This window comes from Tachypleus tridentatus, chromosome 1 (genome assembly GCF_004210375.1).
Source record: "Tachypleus tridentatus isolate NWPU-2018 chromosome 1, ASM421037v1, whole genome shotgun sequence".
NCBI classification, from domain to species: Eukaryota; Metazoa; Arthropoda; class Merostomata; order Xiphosura; family Limulidae; genus Tachypleus; species Tachypleus tridentatus.
The window spans coordinates 146,994,731-147,003,453 of NC_134825.1; the positions used below are offsets into that span (position 1 = coordinate 146,994,731).

The following is an 8,723-nucleotide window of genomic DNA, read 5'->3' on the forward strand; positions in this document are numbered from 1 at the left end:
AAACAAGGCATATTTACTGCATTGTTTCAAGATTAGAATATCCGCTAAAAGATTATAATACAAAATATATTTATACATTATGGCAACATAAAACTTACCTATGAAACTTTTAAACAGTAGTAAGTCTGTGGGCTTTTAAATTTAAAAACTGTTTGTTTGTTTTTGATCTTCGCGCAAAGCTAACGAGTGTTATCTAAGTTAGCTATCCCTAATTTAGCAGTGTATGACTACAGGGAAGGCAAGCTAGTCATCACCACCCACTGAAACTCTTGAGCTACTCTTTTAACGAAGAATAGTGGGAGTGCCCGTAACATTATAACGCCTCCCACATTTGAAAGCACGATCAAGTTTGGTGTGTGGAGGATTCGCACCCACGACCTTCAGATTACGAGTTGAGCGCCCTAACCACCTAAAATCTAAAAATATCAATATCCGCTGTTGCCTTAGTTTGATTTGGTTTGAATTTCTCGCAAAGTTACACGAGGGTCTATCTGCGCTAGCCGTCCCTAATGTAGCAATGTAAGGTTAGAAGGAAGGCAACTAGTTATCACCACCCACTGCCAACTCTTGATCTACTCTTTTGCCAACGAATAGTGGGATTGACCGTAACATTATAACGCCCCCACGGCTGAAAGGGCGAACATGTTTGGTGTGACGGGGATTCGAACCCGCGACCCTTAGATTACAATGTCGGGCCACTGTGGGCTTAAAACAGATAGCCTATATGTAGCTTTGTGTTCAAGAAAAAACAAACAAATTACACAAGTAAGAAATTTACTTAAATATATTTCTGGTGTAAATAATGTACAAATCTGTAGTACTTTATTTCCGAAATTAGTATGATTATTTGTATGAACAAAGCTAAAAGAACTTAAGATGAACAAAATATTTTAGCACATGAATTAAAATTATCTCTACAAATCTAGTGGTTAACTGCTTGTGATTGGCTACGTTTTGATAACATTTCCAGCCGGTTTCTGAGATTAAAGAATTACATGTATTCACTATATTTTGAGTCTGATGATGAGATTAAATACATGTCGGAAAATGCTTCTCTTCCATTTTTTGTTATGTTCCGCACTAATAAAACAGCGTGCTAATAAAATAGCGTCTTCTATATATATATATATATAATATGTTTTGCTTTTTTGAACAACAAAAAAAAAATCGTTGTTTTATTTTAATTGTTCTCATTTTCAAAACGAAAATTAATCTAAAGAACAAACATTTTTCATTATAGAATAGAAATAGAATACTTTATATGCTATAATACCAATAGAAAATCTTAACTTATATATATGTGTCTACAGAATGAGAAAACCAAAACCCTACCACAACATTACATTGGTATAAATGTTTACCTCTTTTTGTCAGCATCCACTACACAGTGAGCAGCAGTAAGTACATACTTGTGATTGATTAACGCTCCACCACATCCAATCGTGTGAGAGGAAATAGACTTTATAAAAATTGCAATCTGAAATCGTTTCAGAAGTGTTATTATTTAGTTTAATATATAAACTGTCTTTTAAAAATGTATTGTGTACTGGTACGACAAAAATAGCTCAAATTAAATGTACTATCACTAGTATACTGAACCCAGTTTCTACTATCTTTTCAGAAATGTGATTTTATATACACGGGTCCTCTGTCGTATTATTCAGAAAACAAAATATCTGTTTAAGTTTATATCAAATATGATAGAAATCAATTACATGTGATGACGAGACTGGATAACATTTTCTTTCTTTTTATTATTTACTTAAACAAATCAAAGGGAAACTCATTATAGGGAAAGAGACAGCGAACAAATTTCTTTGCTGAACCAGTTGTAAGAAGCTAATTCACTCCTTTTGTCCACCTGGCGTGAAATGTTTGTTTTTTAGTTTTGTTCTGTATGTTTTACGTTTTGTCTACACTGTATTTTTCTTGCTTTATAACAGGTCAGATAATGTCACTGACATGCGCTTGTGTATATATAACACAATATAGTATACAATCATTACATTATCAAAAGGCTAGAAGCTTGTTTGTTTGTTTTTGAATTTCGCGCAAACCTGCACGAGGGCTATCTGTGCTAGCCGTCCTTAATTTAGCACTGTAAGACTAGAGGAAAGGCGGCTAGTTATCATCACCCACCGCCAACTCTTGGGCAACTCTTTTACCAACGAATAGTGGGATTGACCGAAACATTACAACGCCCTTACGGCTGAAAGGGCGAGCATGTTTGGTGCGATGGGGATTCGAACCCTCGACCTTCAGATTACGAGCCGAACGCCTTAATCCACTTAGCCATGCCAGGCCTCTAAATGTTACAGAATGGGTTATCTGTGCTGTGTTCAGCACGGGCATCGAAAACCGGTTCTTAGCGTTTGAGTCCGTAAACGTCCCGCTGTGCCACTGGAGGACGGCTAGAAGCACTTACAGCCAGAAGAGCTTTGTTCAATATCTGTCAATAAATAATATAATGTACTGCCATTAAGTGTCAAGTATTTGTCTCGCAATCCATCATGTTTCCAGGCTTAGACCCCGCAGCTCATCACGGTTCGAGTCTTAGAGGTGCAAATCATCATGAGCTTGAAAAGAAAAGAAACACACACAACAATTATTAGATATTCTCAACTGTGGGTCATAAGGTTTTCTAATTACACGTGAAACTCAGAGTATTTCAACATCGAATTATTATTGCTATAAGCATGATTTAGACTCATAATGAAAATCATGCAAAGTAAACAATATAAATCATGCTTTAATGATAATTACAATAAAGTTTAAAATAACAAAACTAATAACTGTTCAGGTTACATAATTAAAGGGTTAAAATATTGAACAATAAATAAAATTTGTTATTACAGTCATCTGCTGTTCGTCTTTTCCGTTTGGATATGGAAATATAAGAAGTTAACGAATACGTGAAATGTATATTATCTTATATTATTGTATTTAAGAATGAAAGAACAAAGCTGCTCAGTGAACATGTTTAGTGAACTTCTATTTGTTTATCACCATTAATTCGCACCTGTAAACAACCAGTTACACTGGGATTACTTATATATCATTTATATAAAAACGACTAATTTTGCTAAACTTGTTGGTCATTTCTTTACATTGAGTGTGTGTGACTGATTTATTATTATTATTATATATTCTAATTCGAAAGCGTAATATGTGACATAATAATGTAGAGATTCTTCCGAAAAAAATCATAATACGCAACTGCTGTAGCAAATGGTATGGAAACAAGTCGATAATTTGAGAAATGTGTAAGAAAAACAACAAAAACACATCAGCTGGAAGATAAGAATACGTTAGAAAGTTGAGAGATAATTTAATTAAGTAAAACTAAAGAGTTTACAGTTAATATAGCGTATGTTTCTCTACTTGATGATTTACTCAAAAAATCATGTTATACATTCAATGCCCAGTTACATGAGGCTTATGTTAACTGTAAACAAAAATGAAAAATTCAGAATAGGATAAATGTTTGCTTATTTAAGCGCTATGTAACGGGCATGAAATAAAAAAGAAATAGTTATAAAACCTTTTCAAACACTATACTTTTAAGATATAAAAACTATATTTTTCAAAGTAAAACTTTTAATAATTTTTTAAAATTTTAATATAGCTGGTATATTTAACTCCACCAAACAGAAAACCCTGATCCGTTGTTGTTAATCTATTTTTTAAGAATGTCTGATATGAAGTATATAAAAATAAGTAACGCAAGTTAAATGATGCTCTAGTAATAACTACAATATATCTAGAAGTAAAAGGTGTAGGAGTTTCAGGTTACAGTAAAAGAGCATAAACTGGGGTAAAATGTTAAAAATGTCTCTTACAGCCCATGGCCAGCTATGTGGTGTTGAAGGATTTCCACCAACGATAGAGTAAATCGGATGTGAAACATTTAAGCTGGGCAACTGGAATTGTGGACCGATATCGGAACTCTGGCGTTTCAGACGTTTCTCTTTTATGCCGCAACCTATAGGGAAGTGAATCGTCTCAGTTTCCTTGACTGAGCATCAAAATCAATTCAATAACTTATTCCCTCATGGCTCAGCGATAAGTCTGAAGATGTGCAATGCTGAAAACCGAGGTTTCATATCCGTGGTAATAACAGCACAAAGGGCCCATTGTAAGTTTTATGCTTTCAACAAATGGTCAAAGTATATTACAAAAAAAAAGATCAAACAACAACAGACAATTAAATTGAATCAGAAAATATGTTTCATTGTGTAAATTTCTTAAACAAACAAATACAAATTATTTAAATATCACAATGAAAAGGACATTGAGATACGCAGCCCATTTTGCTAACCAGCATACGGATAATTTGCCAATTGTTAATTGATCGTAGCTTTAAAATCGAAGGATTCATCAATACATTAATTTACTCAGAACGTGTAGGAGCTCAAATTATTTTTATTTTGCTTTCCGTATTGCTTCTTGTGATTTCCATAAAAGCGAAAAACAGTTCTAGTTTGATATCGTAATTTACAGTACATAGAGAAACCTATACAAGAACACGGTGTGAAAGGACAGCTACTAATATATTGTACAAATAACTAATACCTATGTTTAACTAAAACGCTTATGACTAATATCCTGTGACATTCTTCTTCTGATACTTTATATACATCAGAATGAAACACTAATTAACACTCACACACGATATATAATGGTACGCTACTATCAAAACGTATAAGTAGGCTTCAGTACAAGAACCTAGCTGAAAACACACAAAACTGTCCTAGTAGCATAGAGGTGCCGACCAACACCTAACTTGTATGAAACGAAGGTGCTTCCTGCTGTGACAAGCAAGTTTGTCTTTTTAAAATCTTTACGGCCATAAATATATGTATGTATTCCCTAAAGTTCCACAGCAGCATATCTGCGGATTTTGTACCGTTAGAAGCTAAGTTTGATACCCGTATAGAGCATAGCATAACTCATTGTGCTGTTTTGTGCTCAATAACAAACAACAACAGCCACATATATATAAACCAAACGATGAGCTACTTTAGGCATAAAATTTGTTTTGATAGCAGATTGGATAGCTCGTGATGAGTGACGAAATCGAAATGGGTATACGCGCCACTTTTATATTTTTCTTTCATTTCTCTCTATTTCTATATAAAGCAATATTTTATCACTATGTTATTTCATATGTCTATCTTCAGTAAAAGACAGTAATAACTAATTTGATTATTCCTCATTTCACATACCTTCTTCGTTCCTAAACTCAGGTGGCATGTTTGTTGAAGGGTGAATTGGAGGAGTAACAGGAGTTACCACTGGTGGTTCAACGACAGGAAACAAAGGGCAACATATGAGAGGTAAATATCCATAATAATAACATACAGTTGTTGGTAAATATGGATTGTTCTGTAAAATGTTGCAATAAGCCTTTGATGTACAAATTCCTGGTTGTCTCTGCGGTGTATAACAGTTGCTGAGTTGTCGTCCATTTAATTTTGTAGAATCTTTGAAGTAAAAGAACAAATTAAATATATATTAACATTTTGTTAGATTTGTTTTATTTTTATATTAAATATTATGTTCTTTCTTATTGAATATTCAGCAAAGTTTATAAAATAATTTTAAATTAGATTTTTTATAATACTCATATTATTGCCTTTATAAAATACAATATCATCAGACTATTTGTCTGTTCTTGTGATTTATCTTCAAAAGAAGATAAACAATATATATAAACTTCATTCTGTTTACATACACTAATATATTTTCTAAGTTTATCAATAGTTATTATTTTCAGCTTATTGTTTCCTAGAAAAACTTCAAGTATAAATCATTTTTAGATATTTAATAAGGCCTCTGAATTGTGAATATAATAAGTTTCTGAAGTGTTAAGATATTTTACAAACCTTCTGTATTGGTGGTTTCTGAAATTTCTACCAAGAGAATTAGTGCCAATATCATCGCAAAAGTAGCCATCTTGTGACCTTCTCTGTTGACAGCGCTAAATACTCGATACCCGGGAATTATTTTCCCTTATATATGAAGTGACCATCTCCCAAAAATAAGTTACAAGGTCACTAGTAGGATTTGTAGATAAGAGGATCTGCCAGTACTCGGACTTTCTGCTAGAAACCCTTTGTAGCTTGAGCTAAAAGGTTCCAGATCATCGTCTGAGAATTGTTACAAGGTCATTTAGGGGCAAACAAATATAAACGTGCATGTACAGAGCAGTACTTTCAATGGGTCAGTAAGTGGAACATATTGTATAAAAATAAACATTTGAAATTTCACATTTATGTGTATGTCACACCAGTTGTTCATCATATTGAAACGTTTGTTTGTTTTGTTTACAATGTTTTACTAGGTTTAACTGGATCACCATTTGAAAGTTTGTGAACAAAATAAACAAAACCTCAATTACGTACATCCGATAAGAAACTTGTGTAAATTATAAATAACTTAGTTTGTTATTATCATTTATAAATGTGTATATTTTTTCGGGATTTTTCTTATTACAAAATAAAGAATCCTGAGTAAGGTGCTCATGCAAGTTCATTAAAACTATTAAATAGTTTAGATCATATATGGAATTTTTTTCCAAGAATTTCTTCATGTGCTACTAAACATAATAAAATTCCATGTTATCACACTGTTATCGAGTTTAAAAAGAGCAATTAGTAAGAAGCTAAAAACAAATAGTGTTATTACCAATAACGTGTTCATCGATAATATTGTAAAAGTAACAATAAGAAACACACTCTTCATAATTTTTATAAACGTGAGAGCTTTTTTAAAGTCTGTCAAATACATTAGTTTATGAAATATTCGATGTTTGATTGTATCTCCTTTCTGTTTAAAGATTTAACTTTGAAAAACGGAATGTCAGAAATCAAGTACAACTTACGATAATAATTTACATTTTCAGTATTTCAACCTGGTCATAAGTTTATTGACACTTTCAAAACAAACCAACATAAGAAAGTTTATATTCTATAAACATTGTGTTATACGTGTAAATAACTCGTGATTTCATGATTAATGTCTTTGTCGCTGAAGATAATATAAACATCTTTATGCATTTTGAAATCCCAATGGCTCAACGGTAAAACTGGACGTTTGTTGCAAAAAGTAACAGTTTCTCTAATGGCGGTGGGCACACTACAGATATCCTATTCTATATTTTCATGCTTAACAACAAACGAATAAAGTATATATATTTAAAAATAAATATTTTATATGAATGTAAAATCCTACATAAATGTTCACATAGAAGATGAATTCCAATCATTTACGGGGAAATTTTGAACAATGCTTTTATTGTTAAAGAATGATTTGTTATTGTATAAATGTTTTATGAATATGTTTTCTAAGAATTATTTATAATCTAGTAACAATACATGTATGGAAAACTACTACCTTATTTCTAGTACTTCACAAAAACAATAGATTTTAAATATATTTTGCCATCTCTTTTACAATCCTTAGAGACTGAAGAATATAAGGAAACAGGTTCTCAAAAACACATAACTACTTGGTCAACTGGATGACCCTACAATTTTATTTATTTAAGAAAAAATGAGTAATTTTTGAACCTGCTCGAGGTCATGTTTTGTAAAAAATGCATTTTTTGGTATTAACCCTACATATTTTTAGGAATTAATACGTCATCTAAACGAAATGTAATTCTACAGTTTTTCCCTTTATCTTTTTTTCTTTCTTAACAAATTTTTTTGCTTATTGTTCTCACGCATCATCTACATAGCTTTACATTAAATAAAAACAACAAGCTAAGAAATTTCAAAATCATCTTTAATCAACTCTATATACAAGACCTGGAACATAAGAAATCTTATAATTACACCTTCACTTTCATGATGTTACATAGAAGTAATAATAATAATTTTACTGATATCAACTGAACCAGAACGTTTCTCAAAAATCTTATACATGAATCAAGCCGAGATTTAAAAAAAACAACCTAGATGCTACATGAAAGTACATTCATTCCAAACTGCTTCAGCCAATGATTTTGATACAGTAAACGGAAATCCTCCGAATTGTGTACATTATTGGACTAATTCCTACTGAAATGATGACAACTTGTAGATAAAACTGAATGTTTATTAAACTGCAACAGTTGCTCTACCTTTGGAAATTTCAATTCTATATTTTGAGTTTGGTACATGAATTATATAAAACTGGTTATTATTGTTTTCAATATTAAAACAGAACAATAAAGCACATAAATTAATTTACAACATCGGTACATTATTGTTTAAAGTAAGCCTGGAAAGGAAGGTTTTGCTTTGGTTTAATAAATAAATTTGTATGTTTCCTTTTTAAATAATTGTAGTTTATCATACAAAAATTTTAGTGCTGTCTGTTTATTGAAATATCCGCTGAAATCATTAATTATTTATTAGATACTGAATGACGTTGCTTTAAATATCAAAATGTTTCTCTGCAAAGGACACCATAAAAATAAATTATATCATGATTAAAGGTAAATTTCTTAAGATTTTAAATGGTGTTTCTGCATAGTATTTCGTTTTGTGTGTCAAAAGAAAAATTGCCCAAAATACGCTCATTTACCAACACATAGTGGGATTGACCGTCACGTTTATAACGCATGTGAAAGGGAGTTGAACCAGGAAAGGATTTAAGAATTCTGATTATCATTAAATTCAGAGACTAAATGTGAATGAAATAGGATTCATTAATTGCCATAGTCAACCTGGAGCGTT

General features: G+C 31.6%; 1 long non-coding RNA gene across 1 annotated transcript in view; it reads left to right on the plus strand.

Annotated features, from left to right (window-relative positions):
• Positions 1-5,457, plus strand: part of LOC143226343 (uncharacterized) — a 60,722-nt gene extending 55,265 nt beyond the window's left edge. Inside the window, exons 2-3 of the long non-coding RNA XR_013014555.1 lie at positions 3,842-4,135; positions 5,247-5,457. This is a non-coding gene — a long non-coding RNA (uncharacterized LOC143226343). The remainder of the gene's footprint in view (positions 1-3,841; positions 4,136-5,246) is intronic.
• The last annotated feature ends 3,266 nt before the right edge of the window (positions 5,458-8,723 follow it).